Raw genomic sequence first — 24,461 nt, 5'->3', positions numbered from 1 at the left:
TCATTAACTTCTGCTCTTTCTCTTTCCCTTCTCTCCCTTGCTTTTCTGCTCCTTCTTCCTTCACCCAGGCCTTTCCACTGCCCTCCAATCTTGCCACTTAGTTCCATGTACTTCCATGTTCAAAACATTTCTTCTTTCAGGAGTGCCCCCCTCCTCCTTACCTTGCTCAGCCTGTCAGAATTCTGTTTATTCTTTAAGGTCCATAAATACTGCTCCCTCATCCGGGCCTGTCCTGGTCTCCCCCACTGTACTCTTTCCTTCTTCTAAATTTCCGTTGTATCTTGTATATCTTTCTTGGTTCTTGTTCACATTACATTATACATTGCAGTGACTTCTGTGCATGTCTGTGCATATTTTTTTAAGCACCATAGCAGTGGGATTAAATTGTCTGTTAAATCTTTAAATCCAGTGTTTAGTGCAGTGTCATAAATATGTAAAATCTGTTTCACAATTATTTTTAAACTCATATCAATTGTTCCATTAGTTAAATAAAACTCTAGGTATCTTTGGATTTGATACATCTCAACATGAAATTAACCTAACTGGAGAGTACCAAAAATCAGAAAATTAAAAGGCTAAATATATATTGAATCACTACAGGACCAGTTGGTTGACTCCATGTGCTCTTTGCTAAACAAAATGATAAAAAGGCCTTTGTTCAGAGTCATTTTCTTATTAGACAAAGAGCTCATTATGCTGAAGAACCTAAAGTTTGACTTGGTCTCAGAAGAGTTCCCCTAAATTGAAAAAACAATTAAAAAAAGAAAAGAAAAAAGAAAAAAAGAACTCTACCATGCAGTTGGACACTGTGTAGCCACTCAAAAGCACATTTTTAAAGAATATTTAATGGCATGAAGAAATGCTCATAAAAATATTGAATGAAATTTACAGGATGCCAAATGACATAATAAATTTAAATTTAGCATCAGACAAGAATAAAATGTACTGAAATGTAACCAGATGTTTTAAGTGACTATGTCCAAGTAAAATAAAATGCTATGATTTTCACTTTATTTTATTCTTCTATATTTTAAATAATATTTTCATTAAATTTTTATTACTTTTATAATCGGAGAAACAATTAAAGTGTGTTTTTAATAGGGCAGTGGTTCTCAACAAGAGATGATTCTGCCCCCGAGGAGACACTTGGCAGTGTTTGGAGATATTTTGCTCACCACTGAGGGAAGGGAATACACTCTTGACACCTCGTGGGTCAAGGCCAGCAAAGCGGCTGAACCTCCTGCAATGCACAGGACAGTCCCCCACATTAAAGGATTATCTAGCACAAAATATCAGTGGTGTTGAAGCTGAGAAGCTCTGTAATAGAAGGAAAGCAACCAAAATAGCCTCAAAGAGGAATTGCCTTATCAAACCATGGTGTATCGATCGATATAATGAACTATTGTGCGGTTCTTAGAAACTTGTGCTGCCGACGTGTTTATTGAGATGGCAGTCTCTCTCGTACTTTCTCATCCTGTGCAGTTTACATTTTCTCATCAAAAGCTCTTTGATATGCTCTAAATGATGTTACCCTTTTTTCCATACATGTTCTTATGTTCCTAACAAGAGAATTCCTTGGGAGTAAGTTCAGTACTTATTTACCACCTCCTACCACATACCTTCCTTCCCCTGTGCTGGTACAAGGAAGGAAGTCTGTGGGTCTCATGGTTAAGCATTTGTATCCCCTGAATCTAACTATTCTTTCACTTGTACATAACTGAACTCCGAATCAAACATTGATCCTCAATATTATGTCAAACTGGCATATATGCTGCATGTATGTTTTATGTATGTATGTATCGCTCTCTCTCTTTCTCAGAATACCATAGTGGTTTACAGACCAAGAGAAAAAGTTGCAGGAATCAGGTATAGCCCCTGAGATCTTGGGAACCCAGGGTACAACAGAAGCAGTCTCTTTCTCACTTACCTGTTTCTCCTCTGTGTGTCTAATTTGTTCAGCTTATCTACTTAATGAAAATATGAATTTTGTTAGTTCTGGGGCCACATCTTATATACTCTTAATGATGGAGAAAGGAAAGATTTTTTTAATGACTATTTAACATCCCAGGAAAAAAGATCCTGGAGAAAGCCATTGGCTCACCCATGTTATGTACCTATCTTTGGACCAAACCATGGATGGTGATATAAGTTATTATTAATAATCCAACCATGCAAATGCTTGTGGTAAGGTAAGGTCAGGTCTGTCATGAGAGGGAAGTAGAAGGTGGTACTGGGTGGTCAAAGAAAATAGTCACCATGAAATTTCATTAGAGATATTTTATTAGCATAATAATGGCTTTATGCATTCTAGGATTCAATGCCCACATGATATATACACCCTCATACCCTTAAAGGTGATGATTGATTTCTTAAAGATAGATTTTTTCTTTTATCTTATCTTTTAGTGTTTGGAACAAAAAATTAAACTTTAATGTCTTCTTGTTTAGTTCTGTATAGATGGAACACCAATTAGGCATCAAACTTAAAGTTTCGAGATTCTTTGTTCATTAAATATTATGTAGGATCATCAGTATAAAAGTGTGAATAGGAATATTCAGTTATAATGCCTAACTATGCACTGAAATACTATAAAAAACAATTCCAGAAAGTTGATATGTCCCTTGGTATTTCAGGAGATTAAGTGAATGTGCTGTACAACTCCAGACCAATACAAAGCTTTCATCTGGAGAAAGAAACCATGTTTATCTTTGGCAAACCTAGACTATACCAAGGTGGACGTACTATTTCCTGAGATGTTTCATTGACCTTTTTACAAGTTATGCTTAGAGGAGAATGGCAACTAGGATAATCAACAAAACGGCTTTTAAATAATACTCTAGTACTGAAGCAATGCTCCTAACAATGCAACTATGATTAGTGGAGCTCAAGGATAGTAACAATGACAGGAAACCTAAGTGATTGCTGTGTTGAAGTGAAGGGAACCCTTGGGAGGAATCCTGTTATTTGGAAAAAGAAATACTAATAAATAAGGGCAGGAAGCAGGCTAATTAGGATGAAACCAGAAATAGGGCTCATGAGGAGACAGTATTCTTGAGGAAGGGCATTGGGTAGCATATGTCCACTCTGTCACTCCAGTTTATAATTTCAGCACACTTGTAGCTGAAGTCTCCACAGATACTTGAGCAACATCTCAGAAGTTGTTCCAGACCTCTGCTTTCATCTGCCTACCTGGCTCCATAATTGTTTTCTATCTTCTTTTAAATTTTATATTAGCTTTATTTATGTATAATTCATATATAATACTGTTCATCCAGTTAAAATATATGAATCAGTGTAAGTACATTCATAGAGATGTGTAACCTTCACCATAATCAAATTTCAGAATATTTTTATCACAACACCAAAGAAAATCTATATTCATTAGAATTCACTTCCCATTCTTCTCCACATTCTCAGCCCTAGGTAAACACTAATCTACTTACTGTTTCTATTGATTGGCCTATTCTGGACATCCAGTATAAGTGGAATTATATAATATGTGTCTTTTGTGATGGACTTCTTTCACTTAGCATAATGTAAAGGTTCAACCATGTTGTAGTGCATATTAGTACTTCATTCCTTTTTATAGTTGAATACTATTCCATTATATTGATATGTTGCATTTTATTTATCTTCTCACTAGTTGTTGGATGTTTGAGTTACTTCTACTTTTAGCTATCATGAATAATGCTGTAATGAATATTCATGTACAAGTTTTTATGTAGATATAATTTTTCATTTCTCTTGAGTATGTCTGGGAGTAGAATTGTTAGGTCCTACATTATGTTTAACATTTTTAAGATATCCCAAACTGTTTTCCAGATTTATTTCACCATTTTACATTCCCTACAGCTGTATATGAAAGTTCCAGTTTCTCCACATATTTCCTAGAACACTTTATCTGCCTTTTTAATTTTAGCCATTCTAGTAAGTATGAATTGTTGTAACTCTTAGTCATGTTCCATTGTTTGCAAAGTATTTTTATTCTCTCTGTCTTCTTTCAAGATTTTCTCTTTATCTTCTTTTGGCCATTTGAATACGATATGCCAAATTTTAGATTTTTTGGTATTTATTCTGCTTATGTTCTCTGAGCTTTCTGGGTCTGTGATTTGGTATTTGTCATTAATTTTGGAAAATTCTCGATCATGTCCCATGGAATAATAGGAAACAAGGCCTCTAGTGTAAAGTTTTATGTTATTATGGCTAGGAGTCTGACTGTGTTCAATGTTTGCTATGGCTGTAGGTACCAGAGGGTTCAAATTTCTGTCCTTATTTTTGTCTCCCTTTTTGAATTTGGGAGCTTCTGGGTTTTTTTTGTTTGTTTGTTTGTTTTTAACTGCTCTTCAGAGACTATGTTTCTTGCATCTCTTTAGCTACAATACACTATGGAAGCCCTATTGATGTGATGGTATGTGATGGTGGCGGTGGGGAGGGAGCATTCTATAATTTTATGATAAAATCTCATTTATTTAGTGTGCCTGTGACCCTGGTCTATGACCTTCACAATTCTTTCTTAGTTCCTCCTTTGCCCACCACCCCGCAGCCATTTTCCTTTAAGTAAGACAGGAAGGCTAGATGGTGTTGAAGTCAGGCAGGTGCCCATCCTTGTGCAGAGTAAGTCTCTGGTAGTCTGTTTCCCTGGAGAGTAGGCGTATACATTTTAGGTAGAATACTCTGGGTCTTTTCAAAATGTTTGCTTTTCTCTCCTTGTCAGAAAAAAAAAAAAGTTTTGTTTTGTTTTTTTTCTTTATTCTTCACTGTTAGTACTTGTTGGGTTTCTTGGAATTTAAACCTATGGAAGTGTTGGTGTCCCCATAAGTCTGTAACCCTGAGGAATTTCTCATTCTAATATTAGTTCACAGTCACACTCCAGTAATTTCGCCAGAATTACTGTTAAGTCTTCCTACCAGTTTATGGCTCCAATCAATTTTGCTCCAAGTAAGCTGATCTCTGCTGTGATTTCCTCTATTCACTTGACTCTCCAGATTTTGGGGTGTCAGTTTGCCCTGCCACCTCACTTTTTATGTTGGGCTCAAGTGAAGTAATTTATTTCTCTTTGTTCAGCTTGATTCTTCTAAGAATAGGAATGACAATTTACAAGCCCATTACATGTCAGAATTGAAAGCTGGAGTCCTAAATAATCTTTAAAGACATTTTAATGATTATTAGGTTCCATTTTAAAATCCATTGGAATACATATCAAATATTGTACCCTTGGCAATTCTTATTCTATCCTCAAAAATCCTGAAACATTCAAGAAAATGTTACTTAATAAAAATGTTTATTTCCCTGTATACAATCTCCAGAGAGCTATCAAACTCTTTTTGTGAATATTGTACCCATGGTAACTCTTACTCTGTTCTCAAAATCCTTAAACATTGAAGAAAATGTTACTTAATAATACCTTTTATTCCCCAATATACAATCTCCAGGGAGCTATCAGCCTCTTTTTTGAATAACATTTTGATCATTGTTTATAAGCAGGCAGAAAATTAACAAACGAAAATCCTCTCATTAGTTGAGACTTTGAGATCTGAATCTTTCCATAGCTGAAAATCATTGTAAATAATAAAGCTTCCTAAAGTAAACTTGTTGCTGCCTTAACCAGAGCAACTATTGTTCTACTTTCTTTATTTTGTAAGTAATTTTTATATTACTATTTTTATTATTTGAGTTTTCCTTTTATTTAAAAAAAAAAGGTATTTTTTTTAGCTTTTTACTTCTTTTATTAAAAAAAAATCTGTGTGCTTTTTATTTCTTTGTCTTGTTGTATTGCACTGACTAGGACCTCAAATCAAATGTTGTATAAAAGTCATGAGGGAGGGCATCCTTGCTTTTCTAGGAAAAGAATGTTTATTTGACCATTAAGTATGATGTTAGCTGCAGCTTCTTATAAATATCCTTTTTGGCAGTTGAGGAAGTTTTCTTCTTTTTCCAGTTTGCTGAGAATTTTTATCTAAATAGGTTACATGTTAAATTCATCCACATGCTTTTTCTGTACTACTGAAGTGGTCATATTTTTCTTCTCCATTTATTGTGTTAATAAAAAGGTACCATTTAAATAAGTCAAATGTAACTAAAGCAAAAAGGAAGTAGGACTTAAAAATAATTTGTAAGAGAATTTGCTAAGATTTATCATTGATAAATAATATTTTTATAATTTACTCTGCCAATAATAGTATTATTTGTATTTTTATAATAAATATAAACATATAATATTCTTTATAAAATATATATACAATAAGAGTTTTTGTCAATAGATTTGTGTTAATTTTATTTTGCAGAGCATTATGCAGTGTATGTTTTTCTAAAATTAATTGACCAAAAAAACCATATAAGACCACTCTATAATTGCAATTCTGTAACATCCACAACATAAGGCTTAACAGAAATGCAATTAGAATTTATAGTATTTATGGTACAAGATCATATTAATAACTGTTTTTTCCACTATTTCTATTTTTAAGCAGATATTAATAAATTATAATTAAGTGAAATATACTGTGTTAACTATTTCTATAGACAGTATTTCTTAATCTAACTGACTCTATCAAAACTAATTTTTTCCTTGAACAACAATATTGTGGATTGTATATGAAATAAAACAATACAAGAAGCTTTTTATGCAATTTTTATCTGATTCAGTTTTTTCTCATGATATATTTTAAGTATATTAATTATATGCTTATATATCCTATCAGATTCACTTTGAGCTTGAGAGTTAAGAGTTTTATATTATTTTTTTGTCTCTCTCATCTTGTCTATGGAAAATTATACAATGTTTTTAAACAAATACAGAGTATTTATCAAGATAGATATATTCTAGGCCAAAAATGAATGTTAATACATTTAAAAGGATTTCAGTCTTATAAAGTATGTTTTCTGAATTATGGCCATTCTGGCTGGTGTGAGGTGATACCTCATTGTAGTTTTGATTTGCATTTCTCTGATAATCAGTGATATTGAGCATTTTTTCATGTGCCAGTTGATCATTTGTATTTCTTCCTTGGAAAACTGCTTGTTTAGGTCTTCTGCCCATTTTTGGATTGGGTTCTTTGTTTTTTTCTTTCAGTCGTATGAGCTGCTTGTATATTCTGGAGATCAAGCCTTTGTCAGTTTCATCATTTGCAAAAATTTTCTCCCATTCCGTAGGTTGTTGTTTTGTTTTGTTTATGGTTTCCTTTGCTGTGCAGAAGCTTGTAAGTTTAATTAGGTCCCATTTGTTTATTCTTGCCTTTATTTCTATTGCTTGGGTAGAGTGCCCTAGGAGGACATTTCTGAGATGTATGTGAGATAATGTTTTGCCTATGTTTTCTTCTAGGAGGTTTATTTTATCTTGTCTTATGTTTTAGTCTTTGATCCATTTTGAGTTTACTTTTGACAGGCATATGTAGAATAGATAAACAAGATTATACTGTATAGCACAGGGAAATATATACCAGATCTTCTGGTAGCTCATAGTGAAAAAGAATGTGACAATGAATATATGTATGTTCATGTATAACTGAAAAATTGTGCTCTACACTGGAAATTGACACAACATTGTAAACTGACTATAACTCAATAAAAAAATGTTAAAAAATAAATAAAAATAAAGTATGTTTTCTGAATTAAATTATAAATAAATAAGGGAAAAATAGCTAAGAAGTACATAAATAATAGCTTCGACCTAACTAGTAGTTCAAAGAAGGAAAGTAGGGTATCTTTTAACTGGATAAGAATGCAAACAGACACACCAAAATTTGTGGGATGCCGTTAACACAGTAATTAGGGGAAAATTATAAGAACTGAAATCGAATAGTAGAAATGAGAAAAAGTCTCAAATCAGTATCCATAACTTACTCTTTAAAAAACTCAAAGAGTACATTGAATTCAAGTTAATCACAGATGGAAAATAATGAAAGAAATCAATGAAACAGAAAATTGTGAAAACATTAGAGAAAATCAATGTAACCAAAAGTAGTTTTATGAAACAATTAATAAAATTGATAAACTTCTAGCTAGGAAAAACAGAAAAACAAAAAAGACATAAATTGGCAATATCAGGAATGAAAGAAGTGGCTTCAATACAAATTCTACAAAATATTAAAAGTCTAGTAAAGAAATATTTTGAACAACTTTATGGCAATAAATTTAACAGTGTATATTAAGTGGACAAACTCTTGAAAGACACAGACTCCCAAAGCTCTCTAAGATAGATAAAGTTTTCTCTAAGTTAGTAGGTAATCCGAATGGCACTATTCTATTTAATTTAATTTGTAGTTACAAACTTTCCCACAAGGGAAACTTCAGGCCCATATCACTTGGTGAATTATTTTAAGCACTTAAGGAAGAAATAGTGCTAATCCTAAACAAATGCTTCTAGAAGATTGAAGACAAGTGAATGCTTAACAACACATTCTATGAATCCAACACTGTCCCAATTCCAAAACTAGAGCCAAAGACATCACAAGAAAAGGAAACTATAGACTAATATCCTTCATGAACATAGATACATCAATTCTTAACAAAAATTTAGCAATTAAATCCAGTAGGGTGTAAAAATACAAGACAATATAATAACAAAGTGTTTGTCCTGGGAATTTAATGTTAGTGAATTTTACATTTAGAATTCAGTCAGTATGATTAACCATGTCAACAAACTAAAAAAAGAAAACAATTTCGCTACAATAGACAATAGACAATCATTTAACATAATCCCAAATTCACAGCTGATAAAAACACTTAGCAAACTAGGAACATATGACAATTTCCACAGTCTGATAAAGGACATCTATGGAAGACTTACAGATAACAGGGTAATTAATGTTGAAGAACATATGTCAGAAGATTCAATATTGTTAAGATGTCAGTTCTGAAACTGGTAAGATTCAGTGCAATCCCAATCAAAATCATATAGGATATTTTGCAGAAACTGACAAGTGGATTATAAAAATTATATAAAAATATAAAGGATATAGAAGAGCCAAAATAAATTTTAAAAAGAAGAATAAAGTTGGATGGCTAATATCACTTGTGTTCAAGACTTAATATTACAAATATAGTATGAAAACTTTGGGTATTGGTTTACTGATAGACAAATAGATCAATGAATGGATAATGTGGAGAGTCCAAATATAGAATCACATATATAGACAACTGATGTCTGTCAAAGATGTAGGGGTAATTCACTGGAGAAATAATACTCTTAGCACATGATGCTGAAACAATTGTATGTCCATATGGAAGCAAACAAACTAACTAAACAAACAGAAAACAAACAAAAATCCCATTACCTACTCAATATCATATACTTAAACTAACTTAAACTGGATCATAGAACTATATATAAAACTTAATCTATACACTTACGAAAGAAAACGAGAAAATCTCTGTGAACTTGGGTTAGGCAAAATTTCTTAGATAAAACTTCAAAAGCATACTCCACAAAAGAATAAAAATTTATAAATTGGACTTCATCCAATGTAAACAACTTCTGCTCTTTAAGAAACACTGTCAAGAGAATGAAAAGACAAGCAAAGATTGGGGAAAAGTATTTGCAAACATGTGGATGGAAGGGGATATGGATGGCAAATATATACATGAAAAGATACTTAGCATCATTAGTCACTAGAGAATGTAAACTAAAACCACAATGGGATATCACTACACTACTATTAGTATGGCTAAAATTTAAAAGATTGATCATACCAAATGTTGGCAAGAATTTTGAGAGACTGGAGCTCTCTTGCATTGCCTGTGAAAATGTGAAATGTTACAACCATTTTGGAAAACAGTCTGACAATTTCTTTAAAAGGTAAGAATATACCTATCACATGATCTAGCTATTCTACTCTCATCTAAGAGAAATGGAAGCATATGCCCATTCAAAGTCTTGTACATGAGTGCTGATTGCAGCCTGTATGTAATAATCAAAACCTGGAAAAATCTCAAATGTCCATCAACAGGTGAAAATACAAACAGAGCCAAAACAGTGGAATGCTACTCTGCAAGAAGTATGTGTGGACTATTAGTACATCCAACAACATGGATGAATCTCAAAATAATTATATTAACCAAAAGAAGACAGGCAAAATGAGTGCATACTGTATATTTCCCATTTATATCAAACTATAGAAAATATAAACTAAGTTTTAGTGACTGAAAGGAGATCAGTGGTTGTTTAGGAATGAGAAGGAGATGAAGAGAGGTGGAAAAGCAAGATTACAAAGAGACATGAGAAAACTAAGTTTGATGTATATATTCATTATTGATGGTGATAGTTTAATATGTATGTCAAAACATACACTTAAATATGTGTCATTTATATTTTATATCAATTATACCTTCATAAATGTTTATAAAACATAATGTAAGAAATATTACCTTGCGTTATAAAAATTATGTGGTAATATGAAGATAAAAGAAAAAGAGTCTATTCAGATTTATGGTTGTCAGTGATCTCTGTAGTTTTTTGTTGTTATTCCTTTAAATATACTGTGCTTATTTCATTTCATCTATGTCCATTATTGTTTCTGGTAACACATTATTCCCTGAAATTTTCATAATTTATTTGTTGGTTGTGTCTGGCATGGTTTTGATTTGTCTTCAGTTTGTGTCTTTATCTCAAGTCTGTTTTACTCTCTCTGATTTTATATATACTCTCATTAAGATTTTCCTGTGAAAAACACTTTGGGATTTTTTTTTTCTTCTTCGTGATTTTTGTTTATTTCTTTGTTCTTTTGTTTTGCTTTACATGCTGGTTTTTTCCCCCCAATTCTTTTCCTCTCTCTAGCTTTTGCCTTTCTCTGTTTCATGGAAACACACTATTTCTTTTCATCCTCTTCATATTAGTATCAGCAACTCTTGTTTTCCTGATATTGTGTGGTGTACACTATCTTTTGTTCCTTTCCCCTCTTTCTTGCAGTCTGTCTTTTCCTCTGAGTTAGAGACTGGGGATCTAAATATAACTTCTGTTTTAGGAAGTTATGGCAGGTGAGAGAGGTTTTTAGTTAGAATGATGTAAAGCCTTAGAGGAATTGTGTTCTGTGTTCTCTTTTTATATATTGTTAAATGTTCTCTATCATAATTTACTTTACCTACTAGAGCTGGGGCTTGGAGGGGCACTGAAGTAGTATCTTATGATGTGGGCTATACTGTAGGATTGGAATTGTGTCTTTTATTCATCTTGGAACTCTGCAACTTGGGCTTCAGTTAGAGACAACTGTCCCCAGTAGCCACATGCTTAAAAGTCATTTACTCCCTGTTAGTCAGGAAGGGTGATTTATGGATATTCATGAGAATTTTGAGGTCATTGAGACTCAGCATTATGATTTGGGAGAAAAGGGGGAGAGTTTAGAGTCATGCCATGAATAATCTTTGGTATCTTTTCTGACTTACTTCTTTTGAATTTATGGCTGGAAATTATGGATATTTTCTTATTTGTGGTTAGCGTTTTTTTCTAGTTATTTAGTGTTCTTATTAGAAGAATATTTTACCAGGCTTGACTTCACTATCTTTACCCAGAAATTACAAAGATGTGTTCTAGAGTTAATTATCTGTGATTTATTTAATAACCTAAGGAAACCAACTGATATATGATATATAAGTTACTTTTTAAAATGTGGTCACAAAATGATTTGAAACTAAAAAGAATATTCTTTGTTCTTATGCTAAGTGGATAGATTTATTAAATGAAATTACAATAGGAATTCCTAAAACTTATCTAAGACAGAGATCTAAATACTGGAAAATTTACATAAAACTAATTTTTAAAAAGTCTTCTCTGAGCTTTCTTTAAATTTTTAATTTTTGGGTGGCGGGCTTAATTGAATGACATGGGTAGTTTATTACTGCTGAGACTCATGTTCTTACTAGAAAGCCATGGGCAGACTGACATGTTAATAAATAACAAAGGTGACAAGAAGAGGCAGTGTCCAAAGATCAAGAAGCTCTAAGAAAGGTAACTGATGCTAATTTCTTCACTTGATAAACCTAGTCTAAAATCTCATTATATACATATTGAAATTGCAATACAGTCCCCCTTTATGGTCTTGAGGATAGTAAAAGATGGAGAAATAGAGTCAGATCTTGCTCGCTGTAAGATCTCAGTTCCGAGTGAGAAATTGCCAGTATTCAGACAGGCACCTTGTCTAAACTTATGAAAGATTTTTAAGAAATATTTTTACTTTGGCTTTTATAACTATAATAATTACTTGCAAAGATCAAATCTGATGAATATAATTAATCACTAAATAGATTTAATCTATAATGACTTTAAAAAAGCTTTTGATATGTTCTTGAAAGTTATACTTAATTAACTTGCATAGTATTATACATAGAATAATAGACAATGATTTTTAAAACTTTTATTTCTTATCTCAGCACTGAAAATTTCATCCCTCTGTTTGCTTTGGATAATTTAGATGTTTGAACCACTTTGTTCTTCAAGAATCCCTTCAGTGCAGCATAATTCCAAGTCAGAATTTAGGGCAGCATGAAAAGCAATAATTTTGAGATCGTGTTCTGAAGATCCTTTGAAGATTTCTTATCATCATCTTATAGTCAAAAGGGTCAAGTGGGCAAGACTTTCTATTAAACAGAACAGTTCTTCATCTTTTTAAAAATGCTTTATATATTGGGTTTCTAGATTAAATTAATAACACAATGAGTTCTACTACTAAAAATTTTAATGTAAACTCACTGATTACACTATTACAGTGAGAAGAATATTCGTTAGATTGAATGATCACATTTAGAGTGGACATGGATATCATTCATCTGGTTTTTATTCTGGAACTACTAGTTTTTAGTGTTAATAGTCTATCTGAAAATAATTAATACACTCTGAAACAAAGTAGAAGGGGTGATGGTCATTATCAAAAATCAGTCTAACATTATAAAGTGAAAATATTCTAAAAATAACACAAAGAATATAGGCTGTATATGGAAACTTACATGGTAACATAACAGGGAGAAAGAGATTCTCCTCCACTGATAATGAATGATGAAATACTGCCAAGTGTTATCACAACACAAGCATCACAAAGACTGTTATGTAAAGAAGGTCTTTAAATTTAGGCATGATATTATGTAACTTAAATATAAAAATTAAGAATGCACCAAAATTTTCTAGGTGCCTATTATAGATTATGTTAATTGTTGATGACTTGGTACTTTAACTTTTGAAGTTGAATATAGGCATTGAGAGGTAATTACCTAATTGCTCTCAGCATGGTATCAAGAACCTGTGTTCAATATTGAGATCTCGTAACTAATGAGGAGCCTATACTTAGATATGACTTATTAGATACTCATTTAAGTGACAGATAAGCAAATGATGTATAAGAGAAATCATGAAATCTGAAGAATAATGTGAAAGTGAACTTTAGCATAAAATGGCCTAGAGTACCAAGCAGATGTAACATTTTGTTTTTCTAAAATTCACTGAAGTTGGAATAATTTGTTTTTCTGTTCTCAAAAAGTGAGATGAGAATATATAACATTTCTTTGAATATTAGTATTTTAAAGCTATTTCTTATAATAACATTTTGAAAAAAAGAGAAGAGAGCAATGAAGATGGAAATATATGAATAAACAGAATTCTGAGTTTAGGAATTAGATCTGATTTCTAGTCAGTGAGCATTTTGAGCTTTTTCTTTTTTAATTTTTATTTTTTATTGAAGTATAGTTGATAATGTTTCAGGTGTACAGCAAAGTAATTCAGTTATACATATATATAAAAATAAATATGTATTCTTTTTCAGATTATTTTCCATTATAGATTGTTGCAAAATATTAATATAGCTCCCTGTGCTATACAGTATGTCCTTGTTGTTTATTTTATATATAGTAGTGTGCACCTATTAATCCCTAATTCCAAATTCACCCCCTTTCCCCTTTGGTAGCCATAAGTTTGTTTTCTATCTCTGTGAGTCCATTTCTGTTTTGGAAATAAGTTTATTTGTATCATTTTTTAAGATTCCACATGTAAATGATTTCATATGATATTATCTTTCTGACTTACTTCACTTAGTATAATAATCTGTAGGTCCATCCATGTTGCTGCAAATGGCATTATTTCATTCTTTTTTATGGCTGAGTAGTATTCTATGAGATACAATATATTTTTTATATATATATATATATATATATATATATATATATATATATATATATATATATATATATATATATATATATATATATATATATATATATATATATATATATATATAAATCACCTGTCAGTAGACATTTAGGTTGTTTCCATGCCTTGGATATTGTAAATAGTGCTGCTATGAACATTGGGATGCATGTGTCTTTTTGAGTTAGAGTTTTCTCTGGATGTATACTGAGAAGTGGGAATCCTGAATCATATGGTAACTTTATGTTTAGTTTTTTAAGGAACCTCCATACTGTTCTCCATAGTGGCTATGGCAGTTTATTATTCCCACCAGTAGTGTAAGAGGATTCCCTTTTCTCCACACCCTCTCCAGAATTTATTATTTGTAGACTTTGATGATGACCATTCTGACTGATGTTGTGGTTTTGATTTGCATTTCTCTATTAGTCATGTTAAGCATCTATTCATGTGCCCACTGGCCATCTGTATGTCTTCATTGGAGAAATGTTTGTTTAAGTCTTCTGCCCATTTTTTGATTGGATTGTTTGTTTTTTTGATATTGAGCTGCTGAGCTGTTTGTATATTTTGGAAATTAATCCCTTGTCAGTCACATTGTTTGCAAATATTTTCTCCCATTTTGTAGGTTGTCTTTTCATTTTGTTTATGGTTTCCTTTGCTGTGCAAAAGCTTTTAAGTTTAATTAGGTCCCATTTGTTTATTTTTGCTTTTGTTTCCATTACTTGAGGAGATGGATCCCCAAAAATATTACTGCAGTTTATGTCAAAGAATGTCCTGACTATATTTTCCTCTAGGAGTTTTATAGTACCCAGTCTTACATTTAGGTGCTTACTGGACTTGAGTGATTATTTCTTTTCCCAGGTTAGGGAGGTTTTCAGCCTTTATCTCTTAAATTATTTTCTCGGGTCCTTTCTCTTCTCTTCCTGAGATCCCTATAATGAAGAATTTAGTGCACTTGATGTTGTCCCAGAGGTCTCTTAAACTGTCCTCATTTCTTTTCATCTTTTTCTTTTTTCTGTTTGGCAGCAGTGATTTCCACTACTCTATCTTCCAGCTCACTGATCCATTCATCTCTGTTTGGTTGTTCTTATATTTTCTAATTCTTTATTTAAAACGTCTCACTTCTTGCTCTGTGTATCCATTCTCCCAAGTTCTTTGATCATCTTTATGATCATTACTCTGAATTCTTGGGTAGATTGCCTCTCTCCACTTTGTATAGTTTTTCTGGGGTTTTATCTTGTTCCTTCATCTGAAATATATTCCTTCATTGCCTTGTTTTGTCTAAGTTGCTATTTGTATTTTTCTGTATGTGGTAGGTTAGTTACACTTCTAGACCTTGGAGAAGTGGCCCTCTGTAGGAGGCATTCTGTGCATCCCAGCAGTGTACTCCCCTCTCATCACCCAAGCTATGTGCTCTAGTGGTTCACCCTGAGAGGGCTCATGGGTCCTTCTGCTATGGTGGGCGGTCTGGTAAGCCCCTAGTCCAGTGGATTGCCAGGCCCTGCCTTGTGCCGATGCTGCTGCCTGCCGTTTTAGTGGGACCTGGTCATGAACTGGTTCTGGAACCCTGGGGCTAGTGCTGGCCCACTGGTTGAGCATTGTTTTTTGTGTCGTTGGGCCCAGAGCTCTGCATCTGGACTACTCTTTTCAATTTAACATTTTTATGGTTAGTGATGATTTGGAGTCCTTCTCAGAGGAAAATAAGGCATTCCCTCTATAAGGTAAAAGTCTTACCATTTCTTTCTTTTCATTAAGAAGATAAATTTGGCTTTTATTAATCAGCTGCTTGGTGTTAGACAGTATGCTAAATGCTTTATCCACATTTTATCCTTAAATGTTTACAACTACCCTCTGAGGTGCTTCCAGCTGGTTTACGATATTGTGTTAATTTTTGGTGTGCAGCATATTGATTCAGTTATACCTATATATATTCCTTTTCATATTCTTTTTCATTGTAGGCTGTTGCAAAGTATTAAATATAGTTACTTGTTCTATGCAGTAGGACCTTGTTGTCTGTCTTTTTAACATATAGTACTTCATATCTGCAAATCCTATACTCCCAGTTTATCCTTCCACCCTCCCATCCTGACTTTTAGATGTGAATTTTTAGATGAAGTTTTTTCATACAGAAATTTAGATACTTTGAAAAGAAGCTTATCTATATCATAATTCACTACTTTATCTTTCATGGTAAGAGCATTGTCTGGCTCTTAGTAGGGATTTAATAAATATTAAAATAATTATTAGGGAGATAAATTAGGAGTTTGGGATTACCAGATACACAATTACTGTATATAAAATAGATAAACAACAAGGATCTACTGTATAGCACAGGGAACTATATTGAATTTCTTATAATAACATATAATGGAAAAGAAAATGGAATCTGAAAAAATATGTATGTATATGTATAATGAAATCACTTTGCCATACACCTAAACTAACATTTTAAATCAAATGCACTTCAATAAAAAGTAAAATACAAAAATATTTAAAATTATTGAGAAAACTAAGGCTCATAGGCATTTAAAAATTTATTCAAAATCACTCAGTAAGTGGTGGGATTGGAATTTTATTCAGAGCTGCCATTTAGACTCTCTTGTGTATTCTGGGATTAGATATTAACATTAATCTTAACAATATGCAAAGAAAATAATGTTTTATAGATGAGACATTGGAATGAGAAATTATGTGACGGATCTATTGAAAAGATAAAAATTGCTAGTTTTATAATGTGTACGACAATCCAACTAGGTGATAGAGTTTGGATTCTGTTAGTCTATATTAATAGACAGGAAGAAACAGATTTGAAATTGTGGAGTAAGAATTGGAAAGTTGACGCTTATGTGTATAGGTATGTGTACACAATAGTGAGAGGAAAGAGTCATCGAGGGGGACATTTGGCAAATGATCCTAAGATTTTGAGTTTGGATGATGGGGATGTGGATGGCACTAGTATCTATGGAACAGTTAAAGCCTAGAAGGATGGAGTTCAAATAAGGTTTCTTCTCTTCTTGTGTTTGTTAATCCTTTGAGAATCTATGTATCTTATTTATAAGAAATTCATTATCATTTACTTGTGGGCCTTTCTCTCACTGTTGTAAATTATACCAGAATTCTGAGATTTATTTTTTCCAGGAAGGAAGGGGTAGTTCTTCTTCCAAGAGAACCTGGAATTGTTTTATTCCATTCCCACTGCTTCTTGCTTCCATATGTTCCTGTTGAGGAATTCTCCTCACTTCATGGAGACTTGCCTTCTCTGAAGCTGTGCCCTTGTTGGCATCTATTTCTACACTGGCAGAAGTGGTGTCCTATCCTAGAGTTCCAAGGTTAGAACTCTTTTAGTTCAAGAACTGCTTGTTAGACATTTTCCTTCCAAGAAAATCATGTGCCTAAATGAGTAGACTCTGAAGACCTTCAAAGCATGTTGCACCCAAATCAGTTCCCATTTTACACCTGACTTTGCTCTCAAACATTAAGGCCCTTGAGTTGAACAAGCCAATTCTTTTCTTTTTTGGCTATTGTTTAATTTCAGGGCTACCTTGCCCTTTCCTACCATTGAACTTTCATTAAGCTACTAGCATTGATCAATATATTAAGTATCTGAGAGTGAGAATTAGGACTTTGATCTCTTCCTACCCAGAGGATCTAGACACCTGTTTACCTACTCACTAGTGCTTAACTGTACATACTAAGGGGAAAGGTATCTTTTGCTAAAGTGCTAAGAAACAGTAGTGTTTTCCCTAGAATGATGGAGTCTTCTTTACAATTTGCCTGAGAAGTGTCTTTCATAGGAGGCCTGTTCTAAGTTGGCCTGTGTCCTTTAACTATAGACATCACATGATATAATTTCTAAGGACTCCTTTCAAAGAAAATACTTAATCTCACTGATTCTGCTTTAACAGACATCTCACATAAATTTTGGAGATATGATGCAATTCAGCCCATCAGACAGATAAAGAGAATATATGGCCGTGAAATGGAGAAGGTGAGGTGTTGTCCTTAATTCCAGTGTCACAATGAGAGTTCTCAGAGGTGACAAGTGGAAAACCATTTCATGAGTCAAGATGATCAAACAGTGAATATACTTCCTGGCAGATTTCATTACTAGGCACTAACTCTTGGAATGTTCTTGATTATATTATCTTATTGTGTTTTTGATGAGGTGATTTTTTTGAGGGCTCTTCTTAATCCATGAATATAAATTAAAAGAAAGAAGTGAAGAGACAAATGAAAGAGCTGAGTGACTTAAATTTATTCTCAGCTTGACCCACTTGCTGCTGAATTGATTATGATTTTCTATCACTACTCAATTATTTGCCCTTCCTCATTTCCTGTTAAGTGTATATTTGTACATACACATCAAATGATGGCAGAGAATACCCAGGACTCTCTGACAACAAAACTAATTTGCTCTTTTCCTGTTAATGATAGACATTTGTGGGTGTGGATTACGGTGTATCATTTTTTCAGTTCTTTTACAATGTAATCTATGCCTTGAAGTTTTTAGTGCTAATTCTGTGCTTATGCTTGTACAGTCTTTTTATGACTTGCAGTGTTAATTATCTTTCATTGTGATAAACCAATAAAAAAAGGGAAAAGGCAAAAAGTAAGGCTATTTATTTTAAAAATGTAACAAATTTCAAAGCCTTGGCTATTGCAACTATTTATGATTGGACTTCATGGTGAGCTGATGTGAGTGTCTGGTATAAAGGAGAGCTTTGTGGATGCCACATTCCAAAGTCTGAAAGTAGCCACCTTCTTCTGCACCCAGGTTATTTGTTTGGATAAATTAGGGTTTAAGGCTTTTGTTTACTTTTTCTGTGAAAAACACTGTCTTTCACTTCTAGTCATTTAAAATAAAAATGTATTAGGTCATATCCTATGCAATTTCATATAAGAAATGAAAATGAAAAAAATATTTTGATGAATGTTTATATACTAAGTCATCTCATTTAGAATATGCCTTCATTTTGGGAGGCTTTTTTCTTCTTTCTTCCTTCCTTCCTTTCTTTCTTTCCTTCCTTCCTTCCTCCTTTCCTTTCTTATTTTGATGGAGGAAACATGCGATAGGATTTACGATAAGATATTCCTAAGTATGAAAAAAAAAAGAGAATTTTTTCCTCTTCAGTAATTCAACGGAACTCAAAGAATGTACAGATTACAGAAAAATGAAGTGTCACATGGGTGGTTAGTTTAACAAACAAATCAAATTTTAGCATGGATAAGATTTTTCCAAATAGCAATCTCTTGCAAAAATCTGTCACTAAGAAAAGTATCAACCAAGGTAATCATAGAATTTATAACAGTAACAATAAAAACATGCATTTGTTTTTGCTTTTCATTTGCTTCCAAAAAAGCCGATGTCCTTTACACATGAGTGTTCTAAACCTACATAATCAGTGGGATTATTCTACAGCAGGTATTAGTCTTCATTTTATAAGCTGCAAAGACTTACGTGCTGAGAGAAGGCTTGCCTGAGATCACGTAGGAATTCCATAGAACTAAAAGGATTTAGAATTTGGGGCTCCCAAACCAGTGCATTATTTTTAGATAATACTGTTTCTCAGCAAATGTAACTTGTGCCTTAACCAAAAATTTGCCCAGTTTTGAAATTATTATTCACTAAAATAACTAACAAAACTGGAAATACATAATGGCTCATTTACAGAACATTTTATATCCTGTAATTAAAGCTCTTTGAATCAAATTATATAGTGTCAGTTTTTGTTTTTGTTTTTTTTTAGCAGATATCATTGGAAATCAGGAGCCTTGTATCTGCCACTGACTTTGATTCAGGGTAAGTTAGATCCACCTTTGCTTTTACAATAATCTTATTGCTAAAAATTATTGATACTTTTATATTCCAGAGTGAGTACAGATGTTTGGCCAGAATAATACACAATCATGTTATTCTCTTATGCACAAGTTCTTTTGTGATTCAGTAATTGGTGAACATAATTGTCATCTACTTAACTGGTATACTTGAAAATATATAGTTTTAAATTACCCAAGTCATTTTAGCAACATGCCTAATTTCCTATACTTTATTAAGTTTGTCTCTTTGGCAGTTGTGTTAAATCATAAGCAAAGTCTAATATGTGCAAAAGTCAGGCCAGTACACAGATGTATGAGTTAGATCTGGGACAAGATCATGTCTCCTATATCAGAAATCCAATTCAGTTTTTAGCTAAAAACTGTCAACCTGACCAGGCCCATGTCTACGTGGGCTGGACCTCGCCTATAGATTGTCATCTGCCATCTCCTACAGTGAGTGCTTGGTATGCTGTAAGTGCAACTCCAGGACACAAAAAAATTCCAGTGACCTAGGGAATTTAAACCATTATTTATAGGTTCTTTAATTTAAACTTAAACTGAAAGAGACTGGGTCATTAATATAGAAAAGTCATTAATGCAGAAAAAACAAACCAATTGTTAAGTAATTGCTCGAGATAAAAATCCCATGTGGTTTTCATAATCCATATAAATTGAATTTGACATCAGGAAGTTGATTTAAGAAAAACAGTTCAGAGAACAAAAGTACAAATCATAATTTCCCATCATTTCTAGTTCTTTTGCTTATTCTGCAAAGCTATGGAAGCTATGAATGTGCATCAGTGACACTGAGAATTAGCTGGTTCCTGGATTTTAGCTTAAATGTCTCATCAATTCAGAGTCAATAATGTACTAAGCTCCATAGTGGTGACAATGCTTCCCAAGATTGGATATTATCATTTAGTATATATTGAGTGTGAAGATGTCTCCAAGGAAATATTGACTCTTTAGCATTTCCACAGGTTAAGAAAGAAAGAAAAAAATACCATTCAATTGTACAAGTGAGAAAATATAAACAAAGGGAGGCTAAGGTAATTTTTCGGAATCACACAATGAAACAAATTACGAGGGCAAACTTCCGACTTCTGTTTGTTGTGAATCAGTTACCCATTCCTTAATTGGTCTTTTGTAAGTAAATCTTTGTGGAAGTCTGTAGGATGAATAAGAAAAAAAAAGAAACATTTTGTAAAAGGATGTGGGAAAAGATCTATTATGAAAGCATTGATCAAAGGAAACAGGAGTGGCCCCACTAGAGAGAAACCATTTGACCTTACATTCGACACTCCACCCTTGGCTTTTCTATCCCAAGGCACCTTCCTCACTCATCTAGGCACTAACTCCTTATGCCAAGGCCTTCTCCTCCATGGATGCCCTCCTTATGTTAACTACAGGGACATGCTTCCTACCCTGCTTGGACTCTGACAGCCTGCTCTGCCCACTGTAAATACAACCCCTCCAACCCTGCCCCAGACACCTACCTTTCTTGCTTTAGGATGGGATTGCTTAGGAAAGGAAGGGGAGAAGAATATGAATATAAAGAAGAAGAAGGAAGAGAAGAGAAAAGGATGCTGTCATACAACTTCTGAAATACTAGTTCAGATAACTGATACCAGTATTTTCGGCCAGCTACAAATGCACAGAAGTTTGGCTTTGGACTCAGGGTCTTTCAACTATTTGTTCAGGTGCTTCAACCTCAGATTCAGCATTTGGAAAATTGAAGACCAAACATACTGCATGCTAATTTTTGGTATTTCTGAACTTGTTTGAGAGTAATGATCATTTGAATGTGTTAGGGGTCACTGTTTAATCAGCATAAAAATAGTAACCATAGGAATATGCCATCTGTTTTTTTGCTAATATCTTACAGGTTAATGTTTTATAGTACCTTCAAGTATAGGTAGAATTCTAGCTATAACTTGAAATGAAAGTCTCCTTATTTGCTTTGTATGTCAAAACTCTCTTTAGTTGATTGCATATAAAAGTGTACTTATTATTTCCACAAATAATTATGATTATGTAACTTGATAATTTATATATATATATATATATATATATAAAATCAAGAATTCTCAAATAAAGAAAGATGACATATTTGAACAATTAATATTAATATTATGATGCACAGTGCCAAAATACTGGAAGGACCAAATCTCCTTTTGAGTCTTATGTCCATATACCTTTATATCCATAAATGTCAATGAAATTTGAGTAGTAATCTAACCTCTAATGATAGAGATTACATTATATTCTTCTTTTGCTATTTAATTCCCTTAAGGCCTTAAATAAGACCACTAAAATCTGAAAAAAAATTCCTAAGTGGATATTCTTCAAATCATAAAAGAAGAATGCAATCTTGTCCCTTCAAAAATATGTTACAAGGAAGAAAAATTGCAACATCAAGTATGATAATATTCAAGATAAATCAATATTGATTAAGACTTAATAAAGCACAAATATAGTTTAGTGATTTAAAACATAAAAATATTAGAGAAAAACAAGGGGTCTCCCGACATTTGGCTTTTCTAAGGCCTTTGAGTGAAAGTGAGCACCTATCAGTACCACCATCCTCATTACGTGCTGCAGGAACAGTAGGAACAGTTGAAAGTACTGAGACATTTTTGTTCCTGAACTGTAACAGAGAAGAACAAACCTGATTCCATATTGGCTTGTTCTTTTAGCTCTAACCTTTGGACTGTGTTGCCAGTGCTTAGTGATGCTGGCTCTGCACCTTTTGTAAAAGAATATTGCCTATAGCCTGAAATATACATGATTGCCCATTCTCAAGTCTCTGACATTTAAAGGTACAACACTTTTTCATTCATATAGAGATAAAAAATTGCAGAACAAAAGATAGCAATTGTCTTGTTGGAGACTTATAAGAACATTGTGACCAGACCCGCATGGACAGCTGCAAGAATAAAGGATTCCTGCACCAAGAAGTTTGTAACAACCAACCACACCCACTCCCCTTTTAGTATAAAAAGAAGCCTGAATTCTAACTCTTATAAGATGGTTCTTTGGGACACTAGTCCACCATCTTCCTGGTCTGCTGGCTTTCTGAACAAAGTCACCATTCCTTGCCCCAACATGTCATCATTCGATTTATTGGCTTGTCGTGTGATGAGAAGTACAAGTTTGGACTTGGTAACAGAACTATAAAATTCAAAATTGCTTTCTGTTTACAAATTGCAGTTTTAAATAAAAGTTTAAATCTATTTAAAATTCCTTCTACAACAGTGATTTTGTCTACACTCTTCATTTGGCCATTTGATATTTAGTTAAAGTATGTATTAGTCAGGATTACAAGCCATACCTTTATCTTGAAAAGAAATCTCTTTCCAAACACAGACAGATGCCTGTAATTTTCTTATATTACAGATTTGCCCTTGACAAAATTTGTGTTTATCAGAGCAGCAAAAATTACACTGAAACAGTTTGACTGAAATTTATTAATCTATTTGTTTACATATTGTATAATACAGGTGTTCTTCGAGGATTCATGATACTTTCTGGCTCTTGTCCTGTCCCAAAGCATTTGTAACTTCCTTAGAGTGTGTTGTTTTATGTTTTCATTGAGGCTTCATCAGAATCATAGGGCACAGTCAGGGTGATGCTGATTCAATAACCCACTTTCCTTAGTACTTTAAAAGTCCCTCTCTTTTATTGCATTTGGTTTCTCTGAACTTTCATCAATTTCTCATGGGCTTTCTTGAGTATATGAAGAAATGTAAAATACTAAACTATGATGTCTGAAGCCTAACAAATGAGAAAGGCCCACTGGTTTCCTACAATAAATGCACTCTAGATGAATGTAAGAGTTTAGATTGAATAGTCTAAAAGAAATGTAAACAGTAAATCACTTTAATGTGAATGATTTTCTGAAATCTTCATGGTCATGTATTTTTTTTTACAAATCATTCAGCAATTGCATCCCTGAACCATTAATTTGTTAAAGTATTGGGCACTTTATGAGTCACATAAACTTTACTGAACTTCCTCCTGTGTTATGGAATTTATTCATCACAACTCTGAGGAGTCAGTACTATTAATATCAATATTCTGCAAAAGAGGAAATTGATGCTTAGTGAGGCTGTTATACCCCCAAATATGCAAGAACGTGAAGAACTGGGTTTGAATTTATAGAGTTTTATTCCAAAGCTTGGGGCCTTTATTTATATGTTACTCAAACAATAGTTACAGGAATCAATAAAATATGTTATAGTTCACATAACGGTGCCTCTTAACTCAGAACAATTACATACTGAATACCAACAGGTCCCCAGTAAAGGCAGATACCATATGGCTTAGGATGAAAATACAGTAACGGAGGAAGCAGTTGGGACAAGGTGGATAATAGTAATATTAGATGAATCTCAGAAACCTTTGTATAACTTAGATAGCAAATTAATGTCTATATTTTAATATCGACTACCAGGATGCCCACAGAAGTTCAAAATGAAGGTAGAAGTAATAAAATTCAAAGCACAGGCTCTAAAGCCCAGCT

The sequence above is a fragment of the Camelus dromedarius genome, chromosome 6, assembly GCF_036321535.1.
Source record: "Camelus dromedarius isolate mCamDro1 chromosome 6, mCamDro1.pat, whole genome shotgun sequence".
Taxonomy (NCBI): domain Eukaryota; kingdom Metazoa; phylum Chordata; class Mammalia; order Artiodactyla; family Camelidae; genus Camelus; species Camelus dromedarius.
Note: the sequence above shows the minus strand (reverse complement) of the source record.